This window comes from Panthera leo, chromosome D1 (genome assembly GCF_018350215.1).
Source record: "Panthera leo isolate Ple1 chromosome D1, P.leo_Ple1_pat1.1, whole genome shotgun sequence".
Taxonomy (NCBI): Eukaryota; Metazoa; Chordata; class Mammalia; order Carnivora; family Felidae; genus Panthera; species Panthera leo.
In genome coordinates this window covers 35,122,143-35,145,547 of record NC_056688.1, presented here as the reverse complement: position 1 = coordinate 35,145,547, position 23,405 = coordinate 35,122,143, and positions in this window count along the sequence as shown.

The window sequence follows — 23,405 nt, the reverse complement described above, 5'->3', positions numbered from 1 at the left end:
TGCCCCTGGAATAGCCTCTTAAGATGTATTATTTAAACACAAATCATATAATGTAACATTCTCTTAGTAAATTCTTTATTAGCATCTCATTACACTAAGACTGAATCCTGACCTATACTGGCCTACTTATTCTACCTTATGTTTGCCTGTCTCCAGCTCTTCCTGCTTCAGACCTACATATTATGATATCATATAATTTGCCTACTAGTTCAATAAAATCATACTCGTTCTGTCCCCCAGACAGGTTGTTTCTAAAAAGCAAAGCACAAATATGTTACTATCCTTTGATTTTTATCTTTGAAATGCAAAGTAATATTGATCCTTGTTTACTTTTTCTGAAATGTTTAATGATATATGGATGGCATGAATTAAAAAGTAATCTATTGGTTAATAACAAAAAGACAAGAAATAGCGAGTGTTGGCAAGGATGTAGAAAAAAAAGAGAACCTTTGTTTACTGTTGGTGGGAATGTAAATTGGTGCAACCAATGTGGGAAACAGTATGGAGGTTCTTTAAAAACTAAAAACAGAACCAGCATATGATCCAGCTATTCCACTTCTGGCTATGATCCAAATAAAACAAAAATACTGATGCAAAATGCTTTATGCACCCCATGTTTATGGCAACATTATTTAAAATAACGAAGATATAGAAAAACCTGAGTCCCTCTTCAGAAGAATGAACAAAGAAATTGTGAGATAGATAGATAGATAGATAATAGATAGATGATAGATATAATGGAATGTTATTCAGCCGTTAAAAAGAATGAAATCTTACCATGTACAACAACATGGATGGACTTTGAGGGCATTAAGTTAAGGGAAATAAGTCAGCGAAAGACAGATACCATATCATTTCAGTTATATGTGGTATCTAAATTAATAACAAAAATAAAACAAAACTAAAAAAAAAAAACAAACCATAGATCCAGAGAAAAGATTGGTGTTTTCCAGAGGCAGGGTGGGCAAAATGGGTGAAAAGAATGAAAAAGTACAAAAATCTAATTATAAATAAAACATAAGGATGTAATATACAGCATGGGAACTATACTTAATAATATTGTATCGCATATCTGAAAGTTGCTAAGACAGGAAATCTTAAAACTCATCGCAGGGCCACTGGGTGGCTCAGTCAGTTAAGCATCCCACTTCGGCTTAGATCATGGTCTCGTGGTTGAGGAGTTACAGCCTCACGTTGGGCTCTGTGCTGACATCTCAGAGCCTGAAGCCTGCTTCAGATTCTGGGTCTCTCTCTCTCTGCCCCTCCCCAACTCGTGCTCTGTCTCTCTCTCTCTCTCTCTCTCTCTCTCAGAAGTAAATACACATTAACAACAACAAAAAAAATTTCTCATGACAAGAAAAAAAAATTCTGTATGGTGATGAATATTCATTAGACTTATTGTGGTAATTATTTCACAATATATACAAATATTAAGTCATTATGATGTACATTTGAAACTAAAACCATGTTATATGTTAAGTATACCTCAATTAAAAAGGAAAAATATTAATTATATAACAAATTAAATTTCTCTGGTTCATAAAAAGTAGTTTGTGTAAAACAAAAAATATATATCATGCATAGTGAGTACTATTCAGAACTCATATTTATCTGTCCATACATTTGTTTTATGTAGAATATTTAGTATTCAGTGATTTATTTTAGGAAAAAAAATCATGTTGATGTTATTTTGGATATTTATTTTTTGCTAAATTCAGCATCTGCTTTATTTGAAATTTGCTAAACTATGGGGCGCCTGGGTGGCTCACTCGGTTAAGCGTCCGACTTCAGCTCAGGTCACGATCTCGCGGTCCGTGAGTTCGAGCCCTGCGTTGGGCTGTGGGCTGATGGCTCAGAGCCGGGAGCCTGCTTCCGATTCTGTGTCTCCCTCTCTCTCTGCCCCTCCCCCATTCATGCTCTGTCTCTCTCTGTCTCAAAAATAAATAAACGTTAAAAAAAAAAATTAAAAAAAAATAAATTTGCTAAACTAAAGATCTTCGGTTCTGGATGAGGCATGCTTTCTACTTTGTGAGAAGGATTTCACAGGACAATTCTCTACAGTAAACTTCTTGAACTGTATGCAGAGAAGGAAGAATAGTGATGTACCAGCTGGAAGAAATGCCTTAAGTTTCATACTCTCTAGGCCACTGTCTAGAAATTACAGATGCTGTGGCCAAGGTCCTTTTACTAAATTTGTTACGATGCTTCCATCATTCCATCACAACCAACCTCATACGCTTCTAACTTATAATGTTATGATTTAAAGAAAGAAATCCATCCCTACAAGAACCTTTCTTTTATCTAATATTCTGAGCATCTCTGAAGTAGAAATGCTTGAACAGATATGTCACTGACAATGTTTTATGTTGTTTTGCAAATGAATACAGATATTGCTATTGCCTAAATAGAAGGAAACCCATGACCAATGTTTTTCAGTTGATGCTATACTTATGGATGATTGATTATTTTGACAAGAAGTCTAGAAGAACAGACTTTTAAAGAATGTTAATGATGCTAACAACATAGACCTATAAAAAGCATCATTTAAATTTACAGTTGCTTCCTGGCTGTGTCACATAATTACTAATTACTACCTCACTTTTACAGACAACTGAGTTAAAAAATAATGAAAATATTACTTTAATCAAGGGCTATAATTTTTCTTACAAAATCTCAATAGTTTCTCTAAATTCATTCTGTTAAATTCTGCAAGCATTCTCTTTTCAAATTTTTAAAGGTTTTTTAAAATTTTAATTTCAGTGTAGTTAACACACAGTACTATATTAGTTTCAGGTGTACAACATAGTGATTCAATTCTCATTACTCAGTGCTCATTTTGATAAACGTACTCTCTTCCTTTTTTTAGATTTTTATTTATTTATTTTTGAGAATAAGAGTAAGCACAAAGGGGGAAGGGGCAGAAAGTGGGCTCTGCTCAGACAGCAGGAGCCTGATGTGGGGCTCAAACTCACGAATGGTGAGATCATGACCTGAGCTGAAGGCAGACACTTAACTGACTGAACCATCCAGGTGCCCCTTGATAAATGTACTCTTTAATCCCTTTCACCTATTTAATTCATCCCCCCACTACCTCTCCTCTGGTAACCATCAGTTTGTTCTCTATAGTTAAGAATCTGATTTTTGTTTTGTCTCTCTTTTCCTCTGTGTTTTGTTTCTTAAATTCCACGTATGAATGAAATCTTACGGTATTTGTCTTTCTCTGACTGACTTATTTTGCACAGCATTATGCTGTCTAGCTTCATCCATGTTTTTGCAAAAGGCAAGATTTCATTATTTTTAAAGGTTGCATGACATTCCATGTGTGTGTGTGTGTGTGTGTGTGTGTGTGTGTGTGTGTGTTCTTTATCCATTCATCTGTTGATGGACACTTGGACTGCTTCTATAATTTAGCTATTATAAATAATGCTGCTATAAACATCAGAGCACATATATCCTTTCAAATTAGTGGGCTCTTTAAAAAATATATATCTTTGGGTAAATACCTAATAGTGTGATTACTGAATCAGAGAATAGTTTTATTTTTACCTTTTGAGGAAACTCCATACTGTTTTCCACAGTGGCTGAATAAGTTTGCGTTCTCACTGACAGTTTCCACATCCTTACCAAAACCTGCTGTTTCTTGTGGTTTTTATTTTACCCATTCTGACTGGTATGAGGAGATATCTCACTATCATTTTGATTTGCATTTCACTGGTGATGAGTGATGTTAAGCATCTTTTCATGTCTCTGTTGGTCACCTGTATGTTTTATTTCAAAAAAAATGTCTGTTCATGTCTTCTGTTCATTTTTAGTTAAATTTTTGTTTCTTGGGTGTTGAGATGTATATTCTTTTTTTTAAGTGAGAGAGAGTGGGGGAGAGGCAGACAGAGAGGGAGAGAATCCCAAGCAGGCTCTGCACTGTCAACACTCCTGACTTGGGGCTTGAACCCACAATCCATGAGATCATGAGCTGAGCTGAAATCAAGAGCTGTACGCTTAACTTACTGAGCCACCCAGGCACCCCTGTATACATTCTTTATATATTTGTATACTAACCTTTTATCACATGTTATTTACAAATATCTTCTCCCATTTAGTACATTGTCTTTTAGTTTTGTTGATTGTTTCTTTTGTTGTGCAGAAGCTTTTTATTTTGATGTAGCCCCTATAATTTGTTTTTCTTTTATTTCCCTTGTGTGAGGAGATATATCTAGAAAACTGTTGTGATGGCCAATGTCAGAGAAATTACCTGTGCTCTTCTCTAGGACTTATATAATTTCAGGTCTCATATTTAGGTCCTTAATCCACTTCGAGTTTATTTTTGTTTATGGTATAAGAAAGTAGTTCAGCCTCTTTTCTCTTTTTCTTTCTTTCTTTCTTTCTTTCTTTCTTTCTTTCTTTCTTTCATGTAGCTGTCCAATTTTCCCAAGATCTTTTGTTGAAGAGACTTTTTCCCATTGCATATTCTTGCCAATTTTGTTGGAAATTAATTGACCATATATTTGTGTATTTGTTTCTGGGCCTGCTATCCTACTGTCTCTGTTTGTGTCATTGGCATACTGTTTTGAGTCCTACAGCTTTGTAGTATAACTTGAAATCTGGAATTGTGATACCTCCAGCTTTGGTTTTCTTTTTCAAGATTGCTTTGGCTATTTGGGATCTTTCGTGTTTCCATACAAATTTTAGGATTATTTGTTTTAGTTCTATGAGAAATGCTATTGGTATTTTCATAAGAATTGCCTTAAAACTGTAGATTCCTTTGCATAGTATGGACATTATAGCAATATTTGTTCTTCTAATCCATACGCATGGAATATCTTTCCATATATTGTGTCATCTTCAATTTCTTTCATCAGTGTTTTATAGTTTTTACAGTACAGATCTTTCACCTCTTTGGTTAAGCTTATATTCTTATAACCAATAATTCATTATCATCATTATCATTATAGGAAGTGTTCATTAAACAAGAAAGGTGTAAGTGTTCTGATGCGATCTTAATTAATAATATTAAGTATAGTAATGTGTGAATCATGAATTGTAAAAAAAACAATGCTCTATTGATATGATATTTGGCCTCTACAAAATTTCTAGAAGTGTGGTTTATAAAAAACAAATAAGATGCTAAAAGGAAAATTATTTCAGTACTATAGCCCACATGCTTAAGCAATATCCATGGAAGTTTGCAGTTTATATGAGGTCATTTTAAATGGTGTGGCATGTAACCACTTAGGCTCTTGGTGCTCAAAATGTTTGATAATATCTGTTTATATGAAGAGAGAAAATGAGAATAACAGACAACTTGAAAATCCGATACTCAACATTAGAGTCCTAAAACCCACATATGTATTTCTAATAACTGCTCTCACTATTTCTGATATGAGTAATATTTTTTAGAATCTTCCTCAGAACATAGAGTTTTATATGCAATGTCATGCAATTGATATATCATAATAACATTCCACAAGACTGGTTAAGAAAAAAAATCCTTGTGATAATCTGATTTCCACTTAGCTATGAAGATTTGAGAAATGCTCTATATCCAGCATTGCACAGAATCTGTTTTACATATAATTAACTATTGGATATGGAAGAGCATCCTCTTCTAATTTGTAAGGCAATAAACAAACCCTAGATGTGAGTTGAAAGCTATAGGATGCATGCAATAAATTATTTTATGAGTATAACAATTCCAGAGAAACCTATGAACCCTTAAGTATACAGCTTTTGATTCAGGAATCTCAGAAGGTAAACTAAGATTCAGTGTTTGAACTGATTTTCTGAGTGCTCAACTTCTCATCATAAAGACCATCCTGAGTATTTGCACAGGTTGAAGTGAGAGTTTTGCCACCTTCATCTGTTTGTTTATCTTCCTAAGATGTTCTGTTTCCTCACCCATTTTCCATATATCAAACTTTGCTCTCTAATTTAGATCCATTATTTATGTTTTGTTTTTGTTTTTTACCCTCCTAATAAGTTCCCTTAACCATTACTGTGTCCATTTTAAACTTTCTACTAATTCTGCTGAGTCATTAACACCACAACTCCCTCCTACTAACATTTCAAATGTAAAATAATACAAACAGGGTTAAGTTATGGTAAGGTAGGCACTTTACATGATCTTTGGGCTCAGAATTTAGGTTAGGTACATTAACTGAAAAAAAAAATAACTAAAAATAGAGAAAGAAGTAAACCACCACAATTTGTTTCTATTCTGTTGATTTGCTGGCCTGTCTCAGTTTACTGTTCATTCCCTGTCCCAAGACAATTCCTAGATTTTGATATGTGTATGGCATCTATAGAGAGATAATGCTCTCTTCTGTTATACTTAAGGTAATGTCTACTTTCAAAGAGGTTCTAGTCACCTTAATTGTAAAGATATTTGAGGAATTAGTATTGAAATACAAATCAAACTAGGGAGTAAATGAACATTTCTTGGAAGAAATTATATAATTTGAGTTAAAAAGATAAGGTAAAGAATTAAAGGAAAATTTATTCCAGACACAGCACTCATAAGGCAGAAATATATGTTGTTTTGAAAAGTTGCATGTTCTACTGACTGAGCCAGACAGACATCTCAGGAAGATATATTAAGTGGAATTCATTAGAATGAAAAATAGAGAGATGTGCGTTAGAGATAAATTAAAAGAAACTCTATACTAATGACTTTGAATGTTGTTTTGAATATTATAAGAAGGCTTTGGAGAATATTGGTCAACGGTGAATATATTATGTGCAGAGTTCACAAATTCTGTCTGGAAGTAATATAGAAGATATATTTCAGGTAATGAAAAGATAAGAATATCAGGAGGCAATCCAGTTAGTAACAGACAGTAATAATCATGGAGACAAAGGGTTGGATATTATGGAGTTAAACTTTGTGTCTTCTTTTGCAAAATTATATGTGGTTATTTATGAAATAGACTTCTTATTTCCCACCATTTTTCCATGGAATATATCTTCATTCGATCTACTATGTAAGACTGAATCATGTGTGTTGCCTTCCAGAACATTCATAATTTTTGTATTTTGAATTACCCTATGCATTCCCTACAAAACATTTTTCACTGTTAAATTTATTCAATCTAAATGTAATGACCACCTGTATAGGCAAGACTCTGATTCGTGATTCTTAAAATATAAGAAAGAAAGTTGAGGCACATGGAAAACAAGTGTCACAAGTACAGAACATATTCAAGAAAATTCAGAATGGTATATAATCTCTACTGAAAAAAAATCATTAGGATTTATCTTAGATGTTCTAACATTACTTAAAAAGTGGACAAGATATAAATATGTGAAGAAAAATGCTAGTGTTAATGGACAGAAAGAAATAATAATATTCAGGGAAAATAGTAATTGCAGTAAAATTAATTGATTAAGCACAGAGTTTTTGCAAGTAAATAGCAAATAGACTTGATAGAATTCTCTGAAACATCACCTAATGTGAGAGGAGAACTGATGCCTCATGCTTCTGTTTTCTTAAAACAAACAAACAAAAACAAAAGCAAAACAAAAGAAAAACTTCCAAGTATCTAATGTGTCCACCAGAGGCCTATATATTCTACTTATACCCAGTATATCCATCAATATAGTAATGAGATTTAATTCAAAGTTCACAAAATTATGTGAGAGTGAGCATTTAAAATTGATGCTATCAATATTTTTTTGGTCTACAGATTCGTAGTGAGACCAATTATTTTTTTTTTCATATTTAGAGTTTCCTAAGGTAATACTTAGAGAATAGTGAAATTCTTAATGAAGGATGAAATGAAAGTACTAGCTACAGCTACATGTATATCTTCCCACTCTTCTTGAGCATTAAGTAAAATATTTTACTATGCTAAAGTCAATAGCCTCATTACCAAATTATGCATGTGTGGACTTTCAGAAACATACCTATTTCACTTAGGAAATGCACAGCACTTCAAGGTATCCAGAAGACACTGTGTTCCTTTAAGTATAACTATAGACTAAGAGGTAAGATTAGAGGACAGAAGAAAAAAAAATAACAAATCCTAAGGGGTAGGATTAGAGGACAAAAAACAACAGCAACAACTTATTTTCAATTCCTTGCCTATGGGTATCTAAACCCAAGGGAGGAAGAAATTGGGCCTGCACTATGTTGTTTATATATCATTTAAATTATACTCAGAAAAAAAAGGCATTGAGGAAATAATTTCTTTGCAGCTCATTTCATGTTTAAATACTCTGCCAACTATTTCCCCATATTTCATTTAAGGTGAAATTGAATATCTAAAAGAAAATCACTTCAGAATGAGCTTGATGCTAATTAACATCATTATGTTTCCTTCCTTCCTTTCTTTTAGCTAAAGTGATCAGAGGTACTAGGTGCATACCAAGTCAGTCATACACAATAATATCACTTGTTTTTGAAAAACAATTTACCCTAGCTTTAAAAAAGAACATATTGTTAATGGGCTTTGCCAATACTGCTTTCAGATGTATTGAGGTTTACATGGGTAATGGCAACAAGGATAATGGCAGAGTATATCTGGATTAAAATAGCAAATCAAGAGGGTGTCATTATTTCTCCACATCTATGTTTCTAACTTAATTTTTTCCTTTACCATAACAACAAATTGACAATGCATTAATTTAAATGTTCAATTTAAAACCAGCCTTGGAGTTAATGCATTTAAATTGGTGAAAGCAAAGATAACAGCAGGCTAAAAGCTTTGTGAAAATTGAAATGCTATCAACCCAATTTAAATAATTTTGGTTCTCCCATGATTTGTCTTCTTTATACTAGACTAAGACTTATCCACCTTAACGGTTGTAGATTTGGAAAATCTAAAGGCTTTCTTTTAATGCCAAGTAAAATGCTTGGGGAAAGTCACAGAGATTATCAGAGATTAGTTTAATATCCCCAAAAGATAAAATAATATCTTTTTTGAATCAGAACAAGTAATGTTTTAAGGGTTTCAAGTCAATAGCATTTAAAATATATTTTAAATATAATAAATTATGCTAAAATAGGTTTATTAAAAATATCTAATGTGTAAGTGTATATGGAAATATCAAATTTATTTGAAGAACAAAACTAATTATATAGATTTTATAATCTGAGTAGAAGTGAGTAGAAGGCAAAGTGTGGAAATATTTTTAGATGCATTTTTTAAAATCCCAACTGGATGTGAGAAAAATCTGTAAAATATCATTTGACCTAAAATAATTTCCTCTCGTATTTTAACTCAAACTTATATTGAACAAGACCTTTAAAACCTGATGTTTAGGAGCAACTGGGTGGCTCAGTTTGTTGAGAGTCTGACCCTTGATTTTGGCTCAGGTGATCTCACGATGGAGATCCCTTTGCCCCTCCCCTTCTCACACACTCTCTATCAAAAAAGACAAAAACAAAACAACAACAAAAAGCCAAAGACTGATGTCTACTGCACTCCATTAAAATAGCTAATTCTGGTCATTTAGTCTAGAGAACAGAGGTAGTCTTGTTAAGTCATATATAAAAATACTAAACAGACAGCCACACAAATTTAGAACAAAAGGACAATAGTTTGAACTGAAACCTTAAAGACAATTTACTTAAATCTCTTCATATATAGTATAATAATGTATGCTTTCCTGTTTCCTGATCACCATTCTTTTCATTCTATACAATATTAGCAAATTTTTTTCTCTTTTTTAGGCCCTTGTCTTACTGTTTTGCTTACATACCCAAATATGTATTTTGATACATATCTTCCATCTCAAGTACATGGCTTTATTATGTATGCTTATAAATAAATGCATATACTTTATTTCTATTGTTGACCTTAAAAACAAAATAAACAGCTATTTTGTGAAAACAAAATGAGGTTTTTGGGGGAATAACCAGAGAATTGTAGTTTGGGACAAGCAAACAATGGTGAACTATAGCATGTCTGGAGAACAAAAAGGGTTTTCTTTTATAGGGGAAGGAAAGAAGATGGGAGGTATTATTATGTCTTTTCAATGGGTAAGTGTGGTGCTTTCTCATTGAGCTGTTGCTGGGCAAGAAGTTATTTTTTTTTTCTCATGATGAAGTATATAATGTAAACTTCTTCCTGTTGGGGATGTGAGACACAATTTTTATGTCAGGTGGTAGTGTTTAAGAGCTCTCACTTTGGGGATTCCAGACTCCATTTCAAATGTGGTTTTCTTTATTTTCACACTATAAATATACTGTATTCTAGTTTTGATTCTGAATTATTTAAGAGAAAAACTATTTGAAAATTTAATTGAGAATGAGTTTTGATTAAAGTTAACATAAAGTAAATATTTGAGGACTCTGAAAAGAAAATAGCAGCAGCTGGGATGAGGACAAAAACCCAAACTCAAAGTGTAACCAAACTGACAGATTCTTTTCTTTTTCTTCCTCTAATATCCCATGGGCATAAACAATACTTGGAAATTGGTAGTAGGGCACAAAGAGAGCTTTAAAGGAGCTCTCTAATTTTGCCTTGAAGAACAAGAAGAAAAAACTCCTAATTCAGAGTGTGTGCAGAATGCTCTCTCATTTTTTTTCTTTTCTCAAATCCTAGTGTCAAGGCAAATTCTGTGGAAAAGTGACAATTATAGCAACATGAGCCTACAGGAGCCAAAACTCTAATGAAAGGGAAACATCTCTGATCAGTGGAACTGTGGTTCCAAGAGTGAGGGACAATATTTCATTTTTTTTTTCCATCTCTATCTGCCCTGCATTGCCTTGAATGCAGGTGTATTCAAAAAAGTATGCAGCTGTGAGAGGACGGCCAACATGGCAGAGAAGTATGGCGATCCATACTTCCCATGTCTCCCAAACAAAGAAGGACTGAAGCCAAAGGACTTTGAACCCCAAGAGTCTGGGAGGAAAAGAGACTGAATCTACCAGGAAGAAACCAGGACAATTTGAGAGTCCACAGGTGGGTGATTGTGAACTGGGGGAGATACAATAGGCTGCATAGACATGGAGGGGAGAGATCCCTTTCAGCTGAGAGACAAAGGGGAAGAGAAAGAGCTGCTGGGGAAGCATAGGACTGTATCTGGACAAGAGAAAAAAAACTCAGACCAGGACAGAGAGGGATCCCATATTTAATGGCAAATTAGAAGATCTCTAACTGCAGATTCCATCTTCAGAATGGGGCCCGCTGCCCTGTTCTCACACCTGGGGAGTGGGGGAGGTCCCCAGGGCTCAATGGTAGATCAGGGTCACATTCCACAGCAGGAGAAACAGGTCCCCTCCCTGAAGGACTGTTGCACAGGACAAAACCAGCCAGGACATCATATCAGAAGTTGCTTCCCTAGTACTGGGACACACAGAGCAGGAGTTTAATTCCCAGCCAAGTAACTCCTGGGCAAAGGAGTTGCCAGAGCAAGCAGACAGACTCGTCTGTGCCCGCAGAACAGTGAGGACAGCTCCAAATGTGGGATTTGGAGCTTCAGTCCTGGAGAAGAGACTGGGGGGTCGCCATGTTTCTCCTCACCACCACCAAGGTGGGGCCTCAAGGATGGTCCGCAGGGCCCACAGTGGAGGTGGGACTAGCCTACCCCAAATCACACCCCTCCATGCTGGGTAATTGCATATCTACTGGAGTAGGATAGATGCTCTGGAACTAGATGGAAAGCTCCTCCAGACCAATGCTGCAGCATTGCCTGATTAACTCTAAGACAATCCTGGATATATAGATATATTCTCCCTTTCATTTCTCCTTCTTATCTCTACCTTCCTCTGGGCTGTTTACTCTGGTTATTGGTTTGTTTAAACGGACATATTTAATCCATTCTCTTGATACATGTTCTATACCTCCTTCTTTACATTCCTTTCTCTCTCTCTGGAATAATCAAGCCATATAGTTTCTCTGTCTGGGTAACTTTATCTTTGTTTCTTTTTTCCCCACCTCCTTCCTTATTTTCCTTTCTTTCTCTCTGGATTAAGCCTTTCAGTCTCTCTGCCTGGTAAATGTTTATTTTTTTCTTTTTCTTCGCCCCTGTCATTTCTTTCTTTGTACATGCTCTTCCATCAGCAATGCCTCTACCCTGTTCTTTACTTGTAAATGGTCTTTCTGGTTTTTTGCTTTTGTATTGTTTTTAGTTTTTGTTTGTTTCTTTGTTTCACTTGTTTGTGTTTTTGCATGTTTTTGTCTCCTGTTTGTCTGCTTGTTTACCTTTATAGGGCTACTTCAAGGAACAAAGCAAAGTACACCTGGCAGAGGATCCAAAACATCACTATGAGTAGGGAAATAAAATAAACAAACTCACAACAACAGAGAGCAAGTAACACTCCAAAAAACACCTCCTGAAGGGCCAGGCCCTGGACAGTGTATGACCCCCATTTAAAATATCAGTGCTTACAGGTACAGAGCACATAACAAGTTTTGAAGACACATAAGGTACAGAAAACTAGCCAAAATGAAGAAACATAAGAATTCTCCTCAAAAGAAATTCCAGGGGCGCCTGGGTGGCTCAATCGGTTGGGCGGCCGACTTCGGCTCAGGTCATGATCTCGCGGTCCGTGAGTTTGAGCCCCGTGTCGGGCTCTGTGCTGACTGCTCAGAGCCTGGAGCCTGTTTCAGATTCTGTGTCTCCCTCCCTCTCTGACCCTCCCCGTTCATGCTCTGTCTCTCTCTGTCTCAAAAATAAATAAATGTTTAAAAAAAATTAAAAAAAAAAAAGAAATTCCAGGAAGAAGTGACAGCTAAAGAATTGATCAAAGCAAATTTAAGCAATATAACTGAACAAGAATTTAGAATAATAGTCATAAAATTAATTGCTTGCCTTGAAAAAAGCATAGAGGACAGCAGAGAATCTATTGGTACAGAGATAAGGAAAAATAGTCATGATGAAAAAAATGCTATAAATGAGGTGCAAAATAAAATGGAGGTGGCCACAGCGTGGATTGAAGAGGCAGAAGGGAGAATAGGTGAATTAGAAGATAAAATTATGGAAAAAGAGGAATCCAAGGAAAAGAGAGGTAAAAACATTCAGGATTAAAAGGGGAGAAATAGAGAACTAAGTGATTCAATCAAGTGCAGAAAAAGTATTTGACAAAATACAAGAGTTTTCTTAATAAATTTTCTTTCCTCAAGAAAGTCAGGATAGAAGGTACATACTTAAACATCATAAAAGACATTTATGAAAAGCCCATAGCTAATATCATCCTCAATGGGGACACACTGACAGCTTTCCCCATGAGATCAGGAACACAACAGGATGTCCACTCTAACCACTGTTGTTTAACATAGCCTCAGCAATCAGACAACAAAATGAAATAAAAGGCATCCAAACTGGCAAAGATGAAGTCATACTTTCACTTTCCACAGACGACATGATACTCTAGATGGAAAACTTGACAGACTCCACCAAAAGTCTGCTAAAACTGGTACATGAATTCAGCAAAGTCACAGGGCACAAAATCAATGTACAGTAATAGGTTGGATTTTTATACACCAATAATGAAGCAACCAAAAGAGAAATAATGAAACTGATCCCATTCACAATTGTAAAAAGAGCCATAAAATACCTAGGAATAAACCTAACCAAAGATGTAAGGATCTGTATGCTGAAAACTATGTAAAGCTTATGAATGAAATTGAAGAAGGCACAAAGAAATGGAAAAACATGCTATGCTCATGGATTGGAAGAATAAATATTGACAAAATGTGAATACTACCCCAAGAAATCCATACATTCAATGCATTCCCAATAAAAATTACACCAACATTCTTCCCAAGGCTAGAACAAACAATCCTAATTTGTAAGGAAACACAAAAGACCCCAAATAGCCAAAGTAATATTGGGGAAGAAAACCAGAGTGGGAAGCATCACAGTCCCTGACTTTAGCCTCTACTTCAAAGTTGTAATCATCAAGGCAGTATGGTATTGGCACAAAAACAGACACGTAGACCAATGGAATAGAGTAGAGAACCCAGAATTGGACCCACAAAAGTATGGCCAACTAATCTTTGGCAAAGCAGTAAAGAGTATCCTTTGGAAAAAGGACAGTCTCTTTAACAAATGGTGCTGGGAGAACTGGACAGCAACATGCATAAGAATGAAACTAGGCAGCTTTTTTACACCATTTACAAAAACAAACTCAAAATGGATAAAGGACCTGAATGTGAGACAGGAACCATCAAAACCCTAGAGGAGAAAGCAGGCAACAACCTCTTTGACCTCAACCACAGCAATTTCTTACTTGATACATCTCCAAAGGCAAGGGAATTAAAGGTAAAAATGAACATTGGGACCTCATGAAGATAAAAAGCTTCTGCACTGCTAAGGAAACAATCAACAAAACTAAAAGGCAACTGACAGAATGGGAAAAGATATTTGCAAATGACATATCAGATAAAGGGATAGTATCCAAAACCTATAAAGAACTCACCAAACTCCACACCCAGAAAACAAATAATACAATGAAGAAATGGGCAAAAGACATGAATAGACACTTTTCCAAAGAAGACATCCGGGTGGCCAACAGACACCTGAAACAATGCACAACGTTCCTCCTCATCTAGGAAAGACAAATCAAAAGCACACTGAGATACCACCTCATGTCAGGCAGAGTGGCTAAAATGAACAAATCAGGAGACTAGGAGACTACAGATGCTCACAAGGATGTGGAGAAATGGGAAACCTCTTGGACTAGTTGGTGGGAATGCAAACTGGTGCAGGTGCTCTGGAAAACAGTGTGGAGGTTCCTCAAAAAAATAAAAATAGATCTAACCTATGACCCAGCAATAACACTGCTAGGAATTTACCCAAGGGATACCAGGACTGCTGATGCATAGGAGCACATGTACTCCAATGTTTATAGCAGCACTTTCAACAATAGCCAAATTATGGAATGAGCCTACGTGTCCATCAATTGATGAATGGATGAAGATGTGGTTTATATATATGATGGAATACTACTTGGCAATGAGAAAGAATGAAATTCTGCCATTTGCAGCAATGTGGATGGAACTGGAAGGTATTATGCCAAGTGAAATAAGTCAGTCAGAGAAAGATACTGTATGTTTTCACTCATAGGTGCATCTTGAGAATCTTAACAGAAGACCACGGGGGAGGGGAAGGTGGAAAAAGTTACAGAGAAGAAGAGAGGCAAACCATAGGAGACTTTTGGATACTGAGAACAAAGTGAGGGTTGATGCAGAGTGGGGGAGAGGGGAAAGTGGGTGATGAGCATTGAGAAGGGCACTTGTTGGGATGAGTACTGGGTGTTGTATGAAGACCAATTTGTCAATAAATTATATTTTTTTAAAAAGAGCTTACTTATAAGTGCCCACTAGTAGGACTGAACAGGGCCCAGGGGGTGGACAGTGTAGTGTTATTTCAAAAATAAAAGGATCTTGCTAGGAAGTCATTGATATGAAAATTGAAATGGTAGTTTAGTCAGGAATCTGGGACCTAGAAAATCATGGTAAGAATTTCTACCTTTGTTCTTGGTTGAAACAATAAAAGTTTGTCTTATAATAATAAAAAATATATATGCATCTGAGAAGGGCAACCATAGCCCTAGCAATCTGACAGAAGCCCTGAAAAGATGAGCCCCAGGGAACTAGAAACCACCATAGTACTATTTTTTCCCATGTTGCCATAACAAAATACCATAGACTGTGTGTCTTCAGCAACAGGATTTATTTTCTCACAGTTATAGAGAACAGAAGTTTGAGATCAGGGCGCCTTTATGTTCCATTCCCTGTGAGGATTCTGCTCTAGCTTACAGATGACTATCTTCTTGCTGTGTCCTTATACAGTAAAGAGATAAGATAAGAGAGAGGGTTCTCTGTTATCTCTTCTTATAAGAACACAAATACTATCAGAATAGGAACTCACACTTATGACCTCATTTAACCTTAATCACTGGGCCTCCTGAAGGCCCTTCAAGTATACCACATGGTGGTTTATGCTTCAACATATGAATTCGTGGGGGTGGGGGACACAATTAAGTCTGTACCAACCTGGAAATTCATGGAGATAGAGGAGCTCAGGGAGCTAAAGTTATAAATTTGTTTTTAAATTCATGAGCTCAACTCTGAGTGGCACATGTGTTGATACTGTCTCAATCAGAATACTTTTTGGAACTATAAGTTGATCACAACCAAGCCTTAGACTGCTAGGTGGTAAATATGTGTAACATACTCAAAATGTACTGTAAAGCCTTTGAAAACTGAACTGATAGTGGAACTACAGCCCACAGGATGGTTACCAGCTAAAACAAAACAAAATGAAATTGTCATTTATACGAGTTAAATAAGACCTAAAGTCTCATATTGTTACATTTAAAAGGCCCAAGATACAATTTAAAAGTATTTTGCACATGAAGAACAGGAAAAATTTAATACTGCATGAAAAAAATGAAAATATCAATAGACATAAGAGCTGAGACAACACAGATGATGGAATTATATGACAAGCATATTTAAAACTTCTTAAAACTACTCAATAAGCGATCATGGAAAGTTCGGGGGGGGGCATTAAGAAGCACGGAGACTCTGACCTTGTCTCATCCCTAAAACGCAGCTAGAACAGCACCAAACCATTCTCACACCTAGGAAAATGATGTGAGGATTAACACAACAATCTGTATGACTTGAGCCACAGAATTCAACAGGAATTCACCCCACAAGAAAGAAAAGAATTTAGGACCACGATAACAAGAAAACTCGCTGGGGTTGAAGCAAGCATAGAATCCCTTTCTGCAGAGATAAAAGAAGTAAAATCTAATCAGAATGAAATTAAAAATGCTATAACCAAGATTCAATCTCAAATTGATGCCAAGACAGCAGTTTGCACAAAGCAGAGCAGTGTATCAGTGTTATAGAAGACAAAATAATGGAGAAAAATGAAGCAGAAAAAAGAGGGAAACAAAGGAAAAGAGCACAATAAAAGGCTTAGAGAACTCAGTGACTTATTAAAAAGGAATAACCTTGAATCATAGGAGTCCCAGAAGATGAAGAGAGAGAAAAAGGGTCAGAAGAGTTATGTGAGCAAATTATAGCAGAAAACTTTCCTAATCTGGAGGAAGACACAGACATCAAAATCCAAGAGCACAGAGAACTCCCATTAGATAAAAAAAAAAAACAAAAAAAAAACTGGCAACCACCAAGGCATATCATAGTCAAATTGACAAAATATGCAGATAAGGAAAGAATTATGAAAGCAGCAAGGGAAATGAGTCCTTATCCTATAAGGAAAGACAGATCAGGTTCACAGCTGACCTATTCACAGAAATTTGACAGGCCAGAAAGTTGTGGCAGGATATATTCAACGTACTGAAATGGAAAAATATGCAGCCAAGAATTCTTTATCTAGCAAGGCTGTCATTCAAAATTTAAGGGGAGATAAAGAGTTTCCCAGACAAACAAAAAATAAAGGGGCTCATGACTACTAAAATAAATTTTAAGGAGGACTCTTTGAGTGGAGAAAAGATGAAACAAAACAAAAAACGACCAAAAGCAACAAAGACTAGAAAGGACCAGGGAACACCACCAGAGACTCCAACTCTACAGTCAACACAATGGCACTAAATTCATATCTTTCAGTACTCACTCTAAATGTCAGTGAACTAAATTCTTCAATTAAAAGAAATAAAGTATTAGAATGGATAATAAAATAAGACCCATCTATATGCTACTTACAAGAGACTCATTTTTGACCTAAAGACAACTGCAGATGGAAAAAACATCTATCAGGCTAATGGTCGTCAAAAGAAAGCTGGAGTAGCCATATTTATATCAGACAAACTAGATTTTAAAATAAAGACTGTAAAAAGAGATGGAGCAGGCATAATTAAGGGGTTGATCCACCAAGAAGATCCAACAATTGTAAATACTTTATGCTCTAAACATGGAAAACCTAAATACATAAAACAGCTAATCACAAACATAAAGAATATCATTGATGATAATAATAATAATAATAATAATAGGGGACTTCAACACCTCACTTACAGCAATGGGCAGATTATCTAAGCAGAAAAAAAATCTACAAGGAAACAATGGCTTTGAATGACACACTGGACCAGATGGACTTAGCAGATATATTCAGAACATTTCATCTTAAAGCAGCAGAATACACATTTTTCTCTCATGTACGTGGAACATTCTCCAGAATGGATCACATATTGGGACACAAATCAGCCCTCAACAAGTACAAAAAGATTGAGATCATACCTTGTATATTTTCAGACCACAACGCTATAAAACATGAAATCATCCACAAGAAAAAAAATTTGGAAAGGCCATAGATATTGTAGACTAAAGAACATACTACTAAAGGATGAATGGGTTAACCAAGAAATTAAAGAGGAAATTAAAAATTACATGAAATCCAATGAAAATGAAAACACGATGGCTCAAAAACTCTGGGATACAGCAAAAGCAGTCATAAGAGATAAGCATATAGCAATCCAGGCTTTTGTAAAGAAGGGAGAAAGGTTTCAAATACACAAACTAATCTTACACCTATAAAAACTGGAATAAGAACAGCAAATAAAGCCCCCACCGGCAGAAGAAGGAAAATAATAAAGATTAGAGCAGAAATCAATGATGTCAAACAAAACAAAACAAAACAAAACAAAACAAAACAACAGATAAATGAAACAAGGAGCTGGTTCTTTGAAAGAATTAACAAAATTGATAACCCCCTAACAAGAATAATTAAAAAGAAAAGGGACCCAAATAAATAAAATCACAAATGAAAGAGGAAAGATTACAACCAACACCACAGAAATACAAACAATAAGAGAATATTTTGAGAAATTATAGGCCAACAAATTGGCCAATTTGGAAGAAATGGAAAAATTCCTAGAAACATATAAACTATAAAAACTTAAACAAGAAGAGATAGAAAATTTGAACAGACCCATAACAAGTAAAGAAATTGAATCAATAATCAAACACCTTCCAAATAACAAGAGTCCAGGGAAGGTGGCTTTCCAGGAGAATTCCACCAAACATTTAAGGAAGAGTTAACACCTATTCTTTTGAAGCTGTTCCAAAAAAACAGAAATGGAAGGAAAACTTCCAAACTCATTCTAGGAGGCTAGCATTACCTTGATTACACAACCAGACAAAGATCCCATTAAAAAGGACAACTACAAACCAATTTCCCTGATGAACAAGATACTAGCAAATCATATACAACAATACCTTTAAGGAATTATTCACCACAATCAAGAGGGATTTATTTGTGGAATGCAGGGCTGGTTCAATATCTGCATATCAATCAATGTGATTCAACACATTAATAAAAGAAAGGATAAGAACCACATGATCCTGCTAATAGATGCAGAGAAAGCATTTGACAAAATACTTCAAACTTTCTTTAAAAAACTCTCAAGAAAGTAGGGATAGAGGATCATACCTCAAGATCATAAAAGCCATATATAAAAGACCCACTGCTAATATCATCCTCAATGGGGAAAAACTGAGAGGTTCCCCCAAGGTCAGGAACATGACAAGGATGCCCACTGTCACCACTGTTATTCAACATGGTGTTGAAGTCCTAGCCTCAGCAATTAGACAACACAAAGAAATAAAAGGCATCCAAATCATCAAGGAAGAAATGAAACTTACACTCTTCACAGTCATCATGATTCTCTCTCTATGTGGAAAACTCCAAAGACTCCACCACAAAACTTCTAAAACTGATGTGTGAATTCATAACAGTCTTGGGATATACACCAATAATGTATATACACCAATTTATATATACCAATAATGAAGTAGCATAAAGAGAAATCAAGTAACTGATTCCATTTACATTTTACCAAAACCCATAAAATACCTAGGAATAAACCTAACCAAAGAGATGAAAAATCTATAGACTGAAAACTATAGAAAGCTTATGAAAGAAATTGAAGAAGACACACAAAAATGGAAAAACATTCCATGCTCATGGTTTGGAAGAAGAAATATTGTTAAAGAGTTTATATTACCCAAATAAATCTACATATTCAAAGAAATCCCTATCAAAATAACACCAGCATTCCTCACAGAGCTAGAAGAAGCAATCCAAAAATTTGTATGGAACTAGAAAAATCCTGAATCACCAAAGGAATCCTGAGAAAGAAAACCAAAGCTGGAGGTATCACAATCCCAGACTTTAGTCTCTACTACAAAGCTATAATCATCAAGACAGTATGGTACTGGCAGAAAAACAAACACATAGATCAATGGAACAGAATAGAACACCCAGAAATGGACCTACAAACATATGGCCAACTAACTTGACAAAGCAGGAAAGAATATCCAATGGAGAAAGACAGTATCTTCAGCAAATGGTATTTGGAAAACTGGACAGCTACATGCAGAAGAATGAACCTGAACCTCTTTCTTACACCATACACAAAAATAAACTCGAAATGGATGAGAGACCTAAATGTAATATGGGAAACCATCAAAATCCAAGAGGAAAAATAGGTAACAACCCCTTTGGCCTTGGACACAGTAAATCTTACTTGATATGTCTCTGGAGGCAAGAAAAAACAAAAGCAAAAATGAGCTATTGGGACTTCATCAATGTAAAAATATTCTGCAAAGTGAAGGAAACAATCAGTAAAATTAAAAGGCAACTGATGAAATGAGAGAAGATATTTGCAAATGACATATAAGATAAAGGGTTAGTGTCTAAAATCTATAAAGAACTTATCAAACTCAACACCCAGAAAACAAATAATCCAATGAAGAAATGGGCATAAGACATGAACAGGCATGTTTCCAAACAAGACATCCAGATGGCCAACACACACATGAAAAGATGCTCAGCATCACTCATTAACAGATAAATACAAATCAAAACCACACCTGTCAGAATGGCTAAACTTAACTAAGAAAACAACAGATGTTGGCAAGGATGCAGAGAAATAGGAACCCTTCTGCACTGCTGATGGGAATGCAAACTGGTGCAGCCACTCTGGAAAACAGTATGGAGGTTCCTCAAAAATTAAACATATAACTACCCTACGACCCAGCAATTACACTATTATGTCTTTATCCAAAGGTTACAAAAATGCTGATTCAAAGATGCACAAGCACTCCAATATTTATAGTGGCACTATAAACAATAGCCAAAGTATGGCAAAAACACAAATGTCATCAACTAATGAATATATATATATATATATATATATATATATATATATACACACACACATATATATATCATGATATACATATATAATATATATAACATGATATATATATTATAGATAACATATATAACATATAAATGATGAATATATATATATATATATATATATATATATATATAACAGAATATTACTTGGTTGTCAAAAATAATGAAATCTTGCCATTTGCAACAATGTGGATGGAACTAGAGGGTATTTTTCTAAGTGAATTAAGTCAGTCAGAAAGACAAATATCATATGATTTTCACTCATTTGGAATTTAAGATACAAAACAGATGAACATAAAGGAAGGGAAGGAAAAGTAAGATGAAAACTGAGAGGGGGACAAACCATAAGAGACTCTTGAACACAGAGAGAAAACTGAGGGTTGCTGGAGGTTTGTTAGGTGGGAGGAAGGACTAAATTGGCAAGGGGCATTAAAAAGGACAGTTGTTGGGATGAGCCCTGGGTGTTACATACAAGTGATGAATCACTAAATTGTATTCCTGAAGTCACTATTACATTATACGTTAACCAACTTAGATTTAAATTAAGAAGAAATAAGCAATCAGGAACATTCTTGAAAGAAAAAGAAAAATAGAATGTACAAAATATATGTCAAACAAAAATTTTATCACTGAAAAGTACAATAACTCAAACTTTAAAAAGAGAGGGAAAACCTCACTGGATTGACTCAAGGCACAATAGAGATGACAGAAGAATCAGCAAACCTGAAGTTAAATCAGTAGAAAGTATTCGTTTTGTACAAGAAAGAGAATAAAAAACTAAAAAACAAAACAAAACAAACAAAAAAGAAAAAAAAAAAAACACTGAGACTCCCCTCTTTGAAAACAAAGTTTGCCATGTGGTTCCTTAGAGTCCCAGAAGAAAAGGAGAAATATTGTGCATTGAAAATAGGCTTAAAGAAATAGAGACTAAAATCTTTGTAATTTTGGTGACAGAATATTAAAAAATCTCAGGAAACCTCAAAGAATTTAAACTCAAAATTTCATGCTCAGACACATCATAAGCAAACTGCTAAAATGCAAATGGAATAACTCTTGAAAGCAGTCAGAGAAAAGAAACATGTTACCTATAGGAGAACAACAAGAAGAATGTTTGTAGATTTCTTATTATAAATCAGGGAAGCCAGAGGAAATAGCACAGAATTTTTCTTGTTCTAGAAGAAAAGAATTGTCATTACATGAATCTAGAAACAGTTTAAATATGCTTCATAAAAATAAGAGAAATAGAGATACTCTAAGATTAAATAAAACTAAGAATTTGTTGCCAGCAAAACTCTCTGTTAGAATTACAAAAGAGGTGGAAAGAACCAAGATGGCGGAACAGCATGGAAGTTTTTTGTGTCTCGTATCCATAAAGTACCAAGACCAACACCAAACCATCCTACACACCTAGAAAACTGATTGGAGGATTAACACAGCAATCTGCACAACCTGAACCACAGAATTCAGCAGGTATATGGTGTGGAGAAGTGAACTTGGGGAGAGAGAAGCCGCGGAGGGCAGGGAGCCGCTTCTTCATGCAGAGGGAGGATGGAGATGGGGGGGAGAGAATACAGGAAAAGGACCCCTCCCCATAAGCACCTGGAGAGAAAGTGGAAAATTGGAAACAGCTGCAGGGACTAAACTAAAAAGGGAGAAAGGAGAAAGGAGACAGTTTAAATTCCATTAAGACTGTAAACAAGGGGAGTGCAAAGTCTGCAACTCTGCAGCTCTATACCTGGTGGTGCTCTGGTGGGAAGGGTGAATCCCCAGGAAGAGAGTGGGGTCCGGGAGGTTCTCAGGCCACACAGGGAAAAGCGGTTCCACTGCTGGAAGGACATTTGATAGAGACTGTTGAAGCCACCTGGTCCCTGCAGACCCCAGAAAATGGCCACATTTGCTGGTGCAGGAACAAGGTCATTAAGGGTGAAGCCTGATGCCAGATGTGTGTTGTGATTGTCCATAATCCCTGAAACGCTGCTGCTACACTATCTCGCGAACCTTTCCTGGGGCGGGCTGGCACCTGGCCGCAGTCCTGGGCCATCGGCAGCAGCAGGGTCCAGCAAGCATTCTTGGGTGCAGCAGGAATTCAGCCATTGCTCATTTGGCCAATCCTCCCTGAGACCCTCCTGCGGAGGGGTGGAACGGTCAAAGCCGCAGTCCTTCAGAAATAAGGGGCCAGGGAAAACAGCTGCATCTGACAAAAACTCAGGAGAGAGGTATTGCCTGGGGCTTGGTCATGGACAGTGAAGAAGCAGGGAGTGGAGGAAAGCTGAAGACAGAGGATGGGT